Source organism: Argentina anserina, chromosome 7 (assembly GCF_933775445.1).
Source record: "Argentina anserina chromosome 7, drPotAnse1.1, whole genome shotgun sequence".
In the NCBI taxonomy this organism is placed as follows: Eukaryota; Viridiplantae; Streptophyta; class Magnoliopsida; order Rosales; family Rosaceae; genus Argentina; species Argentina anserina.
In genome coordinates, this window is record NC_065878.1 from 7,478,362 (window position 1) to 7,493,375 (window position 15,014).

General features: G+C 40.2%; 1 pseudogene; it reads right to left on the minus strand.

Annotated features, from left to right (window-relative positions):
- Positions 1-11,995: 11,995 nt before the first annotated feature.
- LOC126802947 (mediator of RNA polymerase II transcription subunit 28-like) lies at positions 11,996-13,093 on the minus strand (annotated as a pseudogene).
- Positions 13,094-15,014: the final 1,921 nt, after the last annotated feature.

A 15,014-nucleotide genomic window follows, 5' to 3' on the forward strand; every position in this document is an offset into this window, starting at 1 on the left:
TTCCAAGTGATTGTTCTTATTGATATATGCTCCTAACAATTGTTTGTTACAGAAAACAATGAAAAGGATGCCAAATGAGCTGGGGAACGTTCTAAAAATTCTCCATTAATTTACAAGGACATAGAGAGCAAAGTGAAATGCACAAAATGACGGCTAAATTCAAACTGGTATTATGATACATGAAGATTTTCTTGTGTTTTTGCTCCTATTAGAATTAGATACTTGAACGGGTCGGATATAGATGGAGGCTCGGAGTTGATGATGGCGTTGATGATGTTCTTGAGAAGAGGAGAGAACATGAGGGACATAAAAGAGAACAGAAGAGGTGTGAGGGAAAAGAGAGTGATGAAGAAAGAGTGAACGAAGGAGAGAGAAGCAATGATAAAATTAAATGACTCATTGGCTCGTTATGTCAAATTTGACTCATTGGCTCGTTATGTCAAATTTGACTCATTGGCTCGGTATAGTTAATTACATATGGAGAAGGCTCATCAATTTGAGTGTATTTGGTAGAGTCAATTATTACCGTTATAATGATATGGCGGAAATACCTCAACAATTAGAGATGCTCTCCAAATTATACTGAAGCAAAATCTAAAATCTCCATAATTTTTCAACATTAACTCCAACAATTTTTCTATTTTATAGATATGTATATTTATTAGAGCATCTCCAACAGTTTTGGCATTTTGGGAAAAAAAAATTGAGGATATTTGGCTTTTTTCTACTCTAACAGATTATGCATCTCATTCTCCAAAATAGAAAAATGGATGAGAAAGAATGAGAAATTCTCCAAATTTGAAGCAATCTGTAAATTTTTGCATAAACAAGAGCATTAAATGATACATTTTCTCCAATAACTCAACTATTAATAACAACCAATCAAAACAATAAAAAAATGAATCATTTATTTCAAACTAGCAAATTAAATAGATAAACTAATTTATGATTATAAAAATAAGATTATATAATATTTTATTCACTTGTAATAAATACATAAATATGCAAAATGAATAAACTGTTGGAGTTTGAGTATAAATGTTTTTGAGATTTTGGCATTTGCTTCTCTATTTTAGAGAAATTTTGCCAAAACTGTTAGAGATGCTCTTATCACACCAAAACATTATACAACTAAAGCAAATTTATTACTATTTTCTATATTCAAATCTACTTTCATAATTTTTTGCATTTATTACTAATCTTTTGCATTTAGGTTTTCTTCTCTAGTCCAATAGATTTTGAGAATTTGTGTTTATTGTGTGTTGGGATATGTGGGAATTTATTACAAATACTATCTCCATATTTTTGTAGATTGCTGCAAATTTAGAGACTCAACATTCTCTTTCATCCATTTCTTTATTTTGGAGAATGAAATGCAAAAGCTGTTGGAGTGGAAAAATGTCAAAAATCTGCAGATTTCCTTTTTTTTTATATATAAAATGCCAAAGCTGTTGGAGATGCTCTAATAGAGGCAAAATATGGTACATGATACATGATGAAATAATTGTGTATTATTGAATGATATGGGGGCCTATATATAGGCATTTACAAAACCACAATCCCGTAGGATTCGGAGTCCTAATCTATTACGGAGATGTTAATCTATCTCCTAACAGGAAACCTATTAGGCTAAGACACACACACAAGGGTAGAATAGTAATTCTCCCCCTTGTGTCGCATGCCTAGGTTGCATGGCGCACAACGTTGACTCGGTAAAAACCTTGTCAAACAAAACAAAAACCTCTTGGGTAAAAACAAAAGCTTGATTGAAGAGAAAAAGAGCGCAACGCACCAACTACTTAAAGATCTTAAGATGTGATGTAGACTCCCCCTGAAGTCTACCAAACTCTAGTGTTATGATAAACGACGCATGCCAATGCTCTTCACATGTTTCACAAAAGTAGATTTAGGCAAAGATTTAGTGAACAAATCCGCAACATTGGATTCTGAACTCACTTGATTGATCTGAACATTTAAGAAATTCTGTTGTTGAACGTTGTAGAAGAACTTTGGCGAAATATGCTTGGTGTTGTCTTCCTTGATGAAACCTATCTTTTTCTGCTCTATGCAAGCAACATTATCTTCATAAATGCACGTATGTTGATCAGTTGTAGAGACTAATTCACAAGAATCACGAATATGGCGAACAAGTGATCGTAGCCAGACACATTCTTTATCTGCTTCATGGAGAGCAATGATCTCCGCGTGATTCGAAGAAGTAGCAACAAGAATTTGCTTCGTGGATCTCCACCATATTGCCGTATTCCCAATGGTAAACACATAACCGGTTTGAGAACGAGCCTTGTGTGGGTCAGAGAGCTACCATGCGTCGACATAACCAACTAACAAGTTGTTTGGAGTCTTTACATAGGGGGAAGGAGCTGAACGGGACCGGTTGCTGCTCTCGGCACCGTGCACGGTCTCCACTCCATGGCAGCCGGCGACGTTGCTGCGGCGTACGGCGGCAAGGCCGGGGTCGGCGATGGCGGTGGTGTAGGGAGATACCGTGGCAGTGTTCTCTCTGCAATAGGGGTAGAACAATCCCATGTCAAGGGAACCTTTCAAGTACCGAAACAAATGCTTGATTCCATTCCAATGACGTGGCGTAGGCGGGGAGCTAAATCTAGCTAATAAGTTCACTACGAAAGATATGTCTGGTCTAGTGCATTGAGTAAGATACAATAGTGCCCCAATTGCACAAAGGTATGGAACTTCAGGACCAAGAACTTCTTCATCATCCTCTTTAGGACGGAATGGATCCTTCTTGATATCTAGACTTCGGATGACCATGGGAGTCGACAATGGACTGCATAGATCCATATTGAAACGTCAAAGCATCTTCTGCATGTAATTTGACTGATGCACTAAGATGCCGTCGGCCATATGCATAAGCTCAAGGCCGAGACAAAATTTCGTCCTCCCTAGGTCTTTCATCTCAAATTTCGACTTCAAATAAGACACGATCTCTTCAATCTCATCAAGAGTACTGATTATGTTCATGTCATCAACGTAGATCGCAACGATGGCGAATCCGGAATTTGTCTTTCGTATGAACACGCATGGGCATAGTTCATCATTCTTATAACCCCTTCTCACCAAGTATCGATGCAACCGATTATACCACATTCTTTCGGATTGTTTCAACCCGTACAATGAACGACGTAATCTGATTGCATAAGCACTCCATGGTCTGGAGGCACTTGATGGAGGTAAAGATAGTCCCTCTGGAGCTTTCATGTATATCTATGCGTCAAGATCCTTATAGAGATAAGCTGTGACCACATCCATAAGCTGTATGTTTAGTATTTCGGACACTACCAGACTAATAAGGTAGCGGAAGGTAATGATGTCCATAACAGGAGAATAAGTCTCTTCATAGTCAATGCCAGGTCGTTGTGAGAATCCATGCGCCATGAGTCTTGCCTTATAGCGCACGATCTCGTTCATCTCATTACGCTTACGAACAAAGACCCATTTATGTCCAACTGGTTTGACATCTCTTGGAGTCAATTCAACCTTTCAGAAGACTTCTCTCTTCGCTAATGAGTCAAGTTACGCCTGGATTGCTTCCTTCCACTTCGGCCAATCTGCTATGCGTTCGCATTCAGCTACAGAGCAATGTTCAATCTCGTCTTCAGATATGATCTCATGTGCGACGGAATAAGCAAAAATGTCATCAATGCATGTAGTGGCTCAGTTTCAGACCGACTGCTCACTTGTGTAGTTCACTGAGATTTCGTTGTTCTCTGTCATCAAACAAGGTTCCATAGCGTCCCACAGTAACACTTGAGTTGATTCATGGACATAGCTATAATGAGAGACAACTTCATACGATGGTGATTCATCGTTGATGACGCGTTGTGCCTTAGTCATTCGCTTCTTTCTAGGTTTTGAATCCCTAGAGTTTATCGGTCTCCCCCTTTTCCTTTGAGGAGCCAAGGCCAAAGCTGCTCCATGCCGGGCTATCTCGGCATCGTTGCCACAAGGGGCGCCGGCAACACCACGGCGTACGGTGGTGCCGCCGCCGGCCTCTATCCCACTGTCAGGGGCGGTGCCAACGTTGCTAGGTCCAGAAGCTTGTCTTCCACGCCTGTATTTCGGGACATCCAACCGTGCCAGTACATTTGCAGTGGGTATGTTCGATCTCGTCACTTTAGCAATATCGACAAAGCCGTCGGGCATTGAATCTGCGACTTTCTGGAGGTCAATAATGCGTTGCACTTCTAACTCGCTTTGAGCAGTGCGGGGATCATAATGAGATAGTGGGGACACACCACGTCAATTCCTGACATTCATTTGGAATGATAACATTCTCATCTCCCCCTAACGACGAGAAGCATGTCTCATCAAAGTGGCAATCTGCAAATCTTGCAGTAAAGAGATCTCTGGTGGTTGGTTCTAAGTAGCGGACAATCGTTGGGGAATTATAGCCAACATAGATACCTAATCGTCTCTGAGGACCCATCTTAGTACGCAGCGGAGGCGTAATAGGCACATAGACGGCGCAACCAAAGATGCGTAAGTGTGAAATATTGGGTTCGTAACCAGTTACCATCTAGTACGCACTAAACGCTTGGTTAGCCGCGGGTCGGAAACAAATAAGTGTTGCTGCATGCAACACTGCATATCCCCACGCAGAGACCGGCATGTTAGTACCCATAACCATTGCCCGAGCAACAAGCTGAATATGCTTGATGGTAGCCTCTGCTAGACCGTTCTGTGAATGAACATGAGGAACATGATGTTCAACGTCGATCCCAATAGACATGTAGTAATCATCAAATGTTTTAGAGGTGAATTCTTCAGCATTATCCAAACGAATGGATTTGATAGGATAATCGGGGTGGTGAGCCCGAAGTTTGATGATCTCAGCTAATAACTTAGCAAATGCAGCATTCCTTGTGGATAGCAAAGTGACGTGTGATGAACGCGTCGATGCATCAACCAATACTATAAAATATCGAAAAGATCTGCATTCTGGTTGAATAGGTCCACAAATGTCGCCTTGGATACGTTGTAAGAATGGAATGTTCTCGGTCGAAACCTTAGCAAAAGAAGGACTGCCTTGAAATTTAGCAAGAGAACAAGCTTTGCAAAATGAGCGATGGGCATCAGAGATTGCCATGGAGGCATTAGAAAGCACATGAGTCATCACAAGCTCCTGTGAAGGAGGGGATGCTGCCACCGACGGCATGAAAGCCGTGGAGCTGCCGAGTGGGGCAAGCTCGGCCACACCGTGCGGTGCACGGGTAAGCATGGCCTGACCGTGTGGAGCACTTGAAAAATGGATGACCATGTGAATTCTTAAGAATTCGAATCATCATATCACGTCCAGGGTGCCCGAGACGGGCATGTCAAAGCATATAAGACTATGAATCACAAAAGTTGCGTTCAACCGCATATGATTCAAAGATTCGAATAGAAGTAAGATACAAACTATTCCTGAGACTCTTCATCTTTTCTAAGATGCGGCGCTTGCCTGCTTTCTCAGAGGTAACACAAAGATATTCCTCTCCATTCTCAACATAAGTATCGAGGTGAAAATTATTGGCACGTATGTCCTTAAAACTTAGCAAGGTGCGGGGAGACTTCGGCGCATAAAGAGCGTCTACTACGTTGAGAGTCATACCATTAGGTAACATGAAAGAAGCAGTGCCTCTTCATTGAATGATGGATTTCGAGCCAATCATTGTAGTCATCGAAGAAGTCGAAAATACTAGATCCGTGAACAACTGCCTATGACGTAGGACAGTGTGGGTGGTTCCGCAATCAGCTAGACATTCGATTTTGCCGCGGGACATCTACAAAATGACAATTAAGAGAGTCAGCGACACAAGAAAAATTCTATACAATACGTCGTAGGATATTGTAAGAAAAAGCGCGATCCCATCGAATGTATCACATGGCAATAGTACTATATTCTTCAACTAAAGAGTTAGAAATCATGGTATTGAAGCTGTGAAATACCAAACAGTAAACTATGATGGTAGAAACCATCCAAAAATGGTGTGGAAACACATACAAACGGTGCCGGTGAGTGCATATAACAGACTTGGAGAAAATCGGAAAAACGAACCGGAAAACTATGTCAAAAGAACTCAAAACCGGGTGAAATTTGGACTAGGAAAATGTGGTTGCAAAGATTGCTGGAAATATGCCGGAAAAATGACGAGAAACGACGAAACAATCGTCAGAAAAACTCGTCGGAAACCGGCGGCACCGATTGCCGGAAAACCGGCCGGCGGTGGTCGGAACTGGCCGGTATGGAGGCCGGAACTTCATGTTCGACAGGGGACGCCGGCAGGAACCGGGTGGTGGTGCCGGAAACGCCTGAACAGTAACCGGGTACGGCCAAGGGCAAAACGAAGTCGTTTTTGACGTTCCGAGGTCCATTTTCTAAATTTTAAGTTCCAAATTTAAAATGTAGTGCTATTAGGGTCCCATATAACCCAAAAGCGTCCATTTAAAAACAACGTGAGTTGCACACGTTGATCATCATGCTAAGTGTTAGGTAAATAAAATTCTCAAAGAGATCGTCTTTTAAGCAAGAAAATGAGAAATTTTATTGAATGCCAATCTTTAATACATCACACATGAACTTCTAATTCCAAAATCAAAAGACTATTACAAAGTCAATGAAAATAACAATGGCGGTCGGCCATAACAATACTTGAAATCATAAAGCTAAAGAAGCTAAAACGACTAATCAAAGTCGGGAGTATCCATGGTAGTGGCCAGAGGCCTAGCCTTAGAAGCAAAGGGCTCGGGCTTCATGGAGATATGGTGAGTCTCGATCTCAGAGTCCTCATCCACATTATTCGATTCGGGTTGTAGAAACTTCTTATAGGCAGAGTAAGCCTTTATCATCTCTTTGCTAGTGAGACAATCGCGATTAAAGTGCTTGAAGGAGTCACATTTGAAGCATGGAGACTTGCCATTATCGGAAGTGGAGGCATGAGGAGGCGCACGGCCTCCTTGAGATTTAGGACGGGGACGGCCTCCGCCGGAGGGTGCGGCGCCGCCACCATCACGGGTCCAAGTATTGGACCTAGGCTGAGATCGGCCTTGTTGCCTCCCACCACGAGAGTTGTTATTTTGGTGCTGGTATGAAGCGTTCCTTGATTGATTCTTTCGCTTAGGAGCTTTCCCATAGTTAGACTGTGGCGTAGAAATCGTTTTAGTGCCAACAGGTCTGTTGTTTTTTAGGAGGATCTCAGAATGTCTCTCCTTCTTAGCTAAGAGCGCCATTAAGTCAGCGAAAGACCGGATCTTCCCTTTCTCTACATGAGTGCGGTACGTATGAGCTTGAACCTCATAGTTGATTGAAAACGTGTCCAATGTCTTATTGAGAAGATCTATGTCGGTCTTGATGACACCAACGGTGCCAAGATCGGATTGCAAGCATAGCATATCCTGATTGAAATCATCCACTCTCTTATAGTCCAATAGACGGATGTTATCCCATCTAACGGTCAATTCATGAAGAAGCTTATCATGAACGTTTTTATACCGCAAGCGTAGTTTGTCCCATAATTCTTTAGTATATTTTACGTTCAAGTATTGCCTCTTGTGAAGTCTCATGAAGATGAGAGTCTGAGTCTTAGCCATGGGTGGGAAATCAGCATGAGGGTCGGCAAACATGCCTTCGATCCCTCGGCTCTCGAAAGCGAGCTCCATGTCGGAAACCCAGCAGTGGTATTCCTTTCCTTCTAGATCAAGAAGGCCAAATTCCGGTCGAGATGGCGATGACATCTACAAAAACGAATACGGAATCGATTAGATTTAAGTAATATTAGAAGGAGTGACGTAGATGGTCAAAAGAAAAATCGATGCAAACCGCGATACTCATGATCACACTCAAAACAGCGGTGCACTCAGGCGACCACACGAAAATCGATTAACTTCCCTTTCAAAACAATCGTGACTCCCCCAAGACCGTCACACAGAAAACATCGACCAAGAGGGGAAACCCATCCCTCTATAGTCTCATCAGCGTTATAAGAAAGGCCGGAATTAAGACAAGAAGAAGGCTAATAGCGCCCGATATAATATATCTATACGTTCAAAAGCAGGAACGTTTATGAAAAATTTTCCTTTGAAGGTTTGTAGTATACAGGAGTAGCTTCTCTTGAGCGAAGTCCTTGCTTGTGAGTTTTACGTTTCTTGCGTGAATATGCAGGAGGAGCAATTTTCAATGTTTTGAAGCGGGGACTTGCGGGGCAAAAAGATGTTTTTGCGGAGGAGACCCTGCGGGGCTGCGGGGGCTGTTTGCAGGAGCTACAGGGCTGGCTGCAGGGGCTGTGGGGAGGGCTGCGTGCAGGGCTGTGTGCGGGGCTGCAGGGGTTGCGGGGAGAGCTGCGGGGGTGCGTGCAGGGGTGTTGCAGGGGCAGCGATGTGGCGGCTGCAGCAGCGGCGAGGAGATGCCGGAGGCCGGAGACAACGGTGGCCGGCGGAGGAGAAGAGAAAAAAAAATTCTAGGGCTCTAAAAGTTCAGGGTTTTTAGGGCAAAGTGCGTGATAACGTGATGCAAGATGAAATAATTGTGTATTATTGAATGATATGGGCGCCTATATATAAGCATTTACAAAACCACAATCCCGTAGGATTCGGAGTCCTAATCTATTACGTAGATGCTAATCTATCTCCTAACATGAAACCTATTAGGCTAAGACACACACAAGAATATAATAGTAATTCTCCCGGAACAGTACATAAATTGTAAAAATATTTTTCTGCAATCCACACATTTCATGATAAATGGTTTTAAACTTCTTTTACGATATTGTGTATATATACAAGTAAACGAATTAGTCGCTTGGATTAGATTCCTAAATATAAAGTCATCGTAATCAATTTGATTAACAGAACTTAATATCATTGCTTGATAGTTACTTATCATACAAGGTTAATTTGATTGGATTGAACTAATTGTTGGATAAGGTGTCCTCACCAACTAAAGCGGTTTTTTTGTCCTAATCCCTTGTGAAAACTACAATGCAACCACTAGACGAAACAGATTTCGGAAAATTTAAGATTGAAAAACATTACATTTTAGTGGCTTAAGAGTCGACTTTTATTTCGTCGCTCATCTCTGAAAACTTCTTTCATGAAAGTTGTAGAGCTCATTGATACGATTTCGTGGACATGCGACATATCTTAATCGGATGACGTATGTGGAAGTTATTATCAATAAAAGTTGATTTCTGAATTTGGAAATGTATAAAAGTAAATTTTTGGGGAAAACCTAATTTCCCAAAACGGAAATCTTTTCCCACAGCCCTCTCTCCCTTCCCCGACCCCCAGACCACCGCACACTCGACTGCTTTAACCCTTAGCCGTGACGCACCCCCATCACCGCCGAGAAGCCACGCTGATGATCGACGATTTCTGCAAATTTCATCGCCGATTCAAGCTTTGCCACTGGTGAGTTTCGAGCCATAGATTCTTGATTTCGATCTCTTAGCTGGGTTTAGCACTAATTTGGAGCTCAAAATCAGAGGTTTTAACGATGGAGACAAGCTTGGAGCTGCCGAAACTTTTTGGCGATTTTCCGACAAATTTCCAGCGATCTGGGTTGCAACGCATGTACGATTGTGTCTCCGTCCATGTGATCTACATTTTTGTTGTTGGATGTGTGTGGATTTGAGGAAGTTTGGACGGAGGAGTTGGTGGTGCGCGTGCCGCTACCTAGGGCGGCGCGTGGGGGAAGTGGGGCAACTGAGAGACGGCGTTAGGCCGTGGGAGGAAGCAGCTAAGAAGAGGGGTGAAATTGGTGGCCGCGAGCAAGCTCACGCACGGTCATTTGGGTGGCGCGTGAGCACCACGCGCGGCTACTGGAGGGTGGCGCGTGAGGCCCACGCGCTGTCATCTGTGGCGGAACGTGAACAATAAGTTCGTGAACAATAATTTCATGAACATTAATTTTGTGAACAGTTGTTCAGCTGTTATGAATAGCCACCTGTGATTTTACGTCTCGTTTTTTAAGCACGTTGTTATGATACTAGGTGACCGATGAAATGAGTGAGGGAATTACCCTCGGTGTCTTGAAGTTGCACGCAAGAAATAAAGTGAGTAAATCTCATTATGACAAGTCTACCCTTGGCGGTGACTCATATTTACGATATCTTAAAAAGATTGAACTGTGACATCTATATAATATAGTGGGTTGTGTATATGTACAAAAATGGTAAATATGATACATATATATGGGTTGCTATATTATATAATGTTACGGTTTTTATTTTAATTGGGGTTATATTGTGGTGACTATTTATTTTGTTGTGCAAGAGTCGCTTAGTTGTAGTACAATAAACCTGTGTTGATTGTTATATTGTACGTGGTTTTAACATTGAGTCTTGTTAAAACGTTTTCTGGTCTTCGGACGTTGTTGGTAGTAATCAGAACTAAGCCTTGGCCGGGTGTCGGTTATGATTCAGTTAGAGCTCTAGTTTGGCTGCCGGTGTACTGCATGAGGGGTAACAGATGGGTTGTCTGGGTCTCATGAGTACCCATGTTTTGAGTGATATTGGGTAACAGATGGGTTGTCCAGTGTTTGTCGGCTTAGTGTATGAGGAGTAACAGATGAGTACCTGGGTCTCATGAGTACCAGTGTTTTTTAAATGATATTGAGTAAACATATGGGTTGCCAAATGTCTCCTGAGTACACATATTTTTAAATAATATTGGACATCCAGATAGGCCGTCTAGTGTCTCATGACTACGCTTATTTTTAAATGTTAGCTTTTATTTTCCTTTGTATGCGATGTATGGTATACTGTTGGTTTACTTATACGAGCTGAAAAACTTACCAGGTTTGTGTTTACAATCCCAGTGCATCAAGTCGATGGTGTAAGAGATAGTTGTGCAGGTGAGGATTAGCAGATTCTGAGGGCTTACACTGAAGATTTCCTTCTTCTGTTTGTGGTGAGGATTTAATGAATTTTACATTTCCATTTGTTTTAATACTGAGGTATAAACTGATTATGTATGATTCAAGTTGACTGAGTCGTACTGTGAACTCAGTTTGAATATACTGTTGCTGCAAGATAATTTCATTATATTTGAGATTGTTTTAAAGTTATCATGACTTCGAATTCAAATTTTTGTCATTCGAAATTTCGGGGTTGTGACAACTAGTGCATTAGTTTGAACCTCATGTGACTATATTTGACTAACTTATGTTTATAGCTATAGCTAGCAAGCATGAAATAGCGTAGATTGCTTCTTTTAGATATCGATAACTTTATGTTTATAGGTACCAACAAATTAAACCAAACGCATAATCTTCCTAATTGTCTGGCCGATCTATATGCAACTGATCATAACTTATTCCTATAAGACCAAAATAATACATCATAAGGTGAGATAAAACCGAGAACAAGTCAGTGTGATGTCTAATCTGAGAGGTATGGCAACCGATCTAAAGAATAAAGCCGCATATCTCAGGAAATTCTTGAAAGAGCTTCGCAGTGGCAAAGTTGATACAATGTAATTAACCTCGGTGGAGATCAATACTACTAACTTCATGAGAAAAAGTTGGTTGAAACTATGGAAGAATGTTGGAAGCTTGTCGCATATTTCGTTGCTGCAAAATCTAGAAAGTTTATTGGGCTTTGAAAGAGGAAAGTGGGAAAAAAGTTGAGAAAGACTCTTTTGAACTTGTAGATATTGAAATGGGATGGTTGTGGTTCTATTTTTTTACATATAGATCGGTAGTATCTAGGTTTGAACCAGTAAAAGTGAGATAGATGATAAGGTATTTGGCATGAGTTTTTAAATTATAGATGCATTATTGAACATATATTAGAGTTTAGAGTTACGGATTCATGGATGCATCATTGTTTTGTTCTAATTCTACTGTGGGTTTTGTTAAGATTGAACTGATTTATGCAATGTATGTATACTTGAACTTATCTTACTTCATTTGCCTCGTTATTTTTTGATAATGGATTTAAGTATTTTCTAAAAAAAAAATTCATAAGGTGAGATGACATCTCTACACTTTCTCAAGCTCGGTGTTGTGTTTTTCCGATCGGTATTTCAGCTCTTTTTTCCACCCTTGGATTAAGCTTTCATTCTTCTTGATAATTCCATTTTTACCTTCAACTCCTCTTCCATCACAGCAATCTGCTGAAGAAATGAAAATCACCAAGATTAAGCAGGAAAGGCAAAGTTGACATACTGTAACACTTGGTTATAGTTTTACCTTCTTGAGTTTTTCAGCATTTGTGGGCAGACCTGAAGTTGCAAACCGATAAAATAGTGCTGAAGATTTTCGGCCCCTTCCATAAAATCTCTCGCATATCTTTCGACATCAAGTTTCTTGACATCAACTAAAATAGCGACAAAATAATATCATTATACATTAAACTCTTTTGGTAAACATGCAACTAGGGAGTATACACTTTTTAACTTGATTCATTGCTTAAGAGTGACTGAGAATCAGTATTAGATAATTATTGATGATCAAATTCTCTCTAGGATGACGACTCTGTACACAAACATTACCATCAACCAAAATCTCAAACAACAAACAGTGGTTAATTATCAGTAAGTCTATGAATTTTGGGGTGATACTTTTTTGTATACAACATTGAAATCACAAACAAAATTGAAAATTCTATCTAGAGGGGAACCTCAAAAACTTTGAACTTCAAACTAAATCAATGTGTAAAAGCCATAACATATCCTTATTCACCCTTTTAATCACAAATTATTCCCAATTGTTTTCCCAACTTTCAAATTGTTATACAGGCCCATTACGATGATCACTGGCTCAAACAAAGTAGTTAACAATTACCGTTTGTAATAGAGATTAAGCCACTAACTAAGTAACATATTAGGCTATATAATCCATCTTTTAAAGTCACAGAAACATAAAACAAGCTTCCATCAAATGACATGTAGAAAGATAATAGTACCAACTCTGTTGAGATGGTTGCGGTGAACAGTCTCTCATTGGGAACTCTCTGATGGCAGGAAAGCATGGAAGCAAAGCATTCTCTAATGCCATCACAAATGAAACCATGTCATCAGTTGAAGATTGTATTTGTACTCCTGCATCATTTCGGTGCTGCTGTTCTCTTTCAACCATCGCCTAAAATTACCAATTGCTGCAAAAATTTTAACGCATACAAAGAGTCAAATTGAAGTATGGTACAATTGTGCAATGACATGTGGTAACAAGAAACCCAATCAAAGAAAATAAATTTTCAACAAGTACATATGATCTAGGGAAGTTTATTTTCAAAAAGTACAAGCATGAATATTAAATCTAGATTTAAAAGAATAAAACTGTAACGACCCCAAAAATTCCGAGCATAAAAACTCAAAATTTCAAAGTCGTGAAACACCAAAACAATCTCAACGAATCGAAATCATTTAAATGCCACAGCGGATCATTACTGAGTTCACAATACAACTCAGACAAACCAATTATTACAAACCAAATTTATAATGCAACATTATATAAAAATGAAAATGTAATAATCCTCACAATCTCTCACAAAACTCACAAATAAATCCTCACAAGTTCTCACACAAATCCACAATAAAAACCTCACCACAAGCAGGATAATGAACGACTTCGAGTCTTCAGAGTTGTCCTTCGATTTCTACTAATCAACACCTGCGGAATTATCCCCTACACCATTGTATTGGTGCACCGGGATTGTAAACACAAACCCGGTAAGCTTTACAGCTCGTATGAGTAAAATAAAAATATAACTCGCATATCAATATATACGAAAATCCACAAATCAACAACTATAAATGTACTCATGAGTAAATGGACGGCCCATCTGGTTGTCCCGAAAATATGAAAATGAAAGTACTCATGAGAAATTGGGCACCCCTCTGTTTACCCAAATGCATTTATAATACGGGTACTAATGAACGCTGGTACACATTTGTTACCCCTCACATAGTACACCGCCGATATTGGGCAACCCTCTGCTACCCACCATTCAAAAATATGAGTACTCATGAGCCGATAACCCATCTGTTACCTCACATGCAGTACTCCGGCAGACAGACTAGAGCTCTAACTGTATCGTAACTTTCGCCCGGCCAAAGGCTAGGTTCCGACATGCCAAACACGTCCGAAGACATAAACACGTCCGAAGACAAAAACTCGTCCGAAGACAAAACGTTTTAACAAACTCCATGTTAAAACCACATACAATAATCATCACCTCATATTGTACAAATCGAATCACATGCTCGATATATAAATCTCGTCATCAAAATGACATAATCACCATAAAATCATAACAGTATATTATATAGCAAACTATATATATATATGTACATATTTACCATTTATACAATATATATATATTCCACTATATCATATACATGTCATATTCCATTCTTAAAAATTCTGTAAAATCTTGAATCTCCGCAAGGGTAGATTCGTAAATATGTGAGATTTTACTCACCTTATCAATTCGAGCGTAATTTCACAATTTCCGAAGGTAATTCCTTTCCTTGATTTATCGATCACCTTGAAAAGATAAGAAAAGAATTTAGAATCGTTTCGTAAACCTTTAAATGGCAAAACAGTAATAATATGTTACTGTTCAACAATTTCTGGTTTTACGAATCAATTACGTATTCATGTACGTGTACATACTGTTTACGTATTTCTATACGTACGAATACTATTCAAATGTAAATACTATCTCAGTAAATAATAATTACTGAATTACCCTTCCGAAATTATTTTTTACATTTACTGAAAATAATTTATATTTACATTTACCGCACGTAAAATAAATTTACATTTACTGTACGTAAATCACCTTTTTACATTCACCTTCGTAAAAATAAATTTTTACAATTACTGTTTTCGAAACATTGTTCACGCGCCACCTCCGGCAGACCGCGCGTGGCGCTAACGCGCCACTCACTGTGGCATCGCGTGGGCCCCACCTGCCGAGCCTAAACCCGGCGCGTAGCACGCCACCGCCGCCCCCAAAACCTTCCTTTCCTCCCCTCTTCCTTCCCACGGCCTC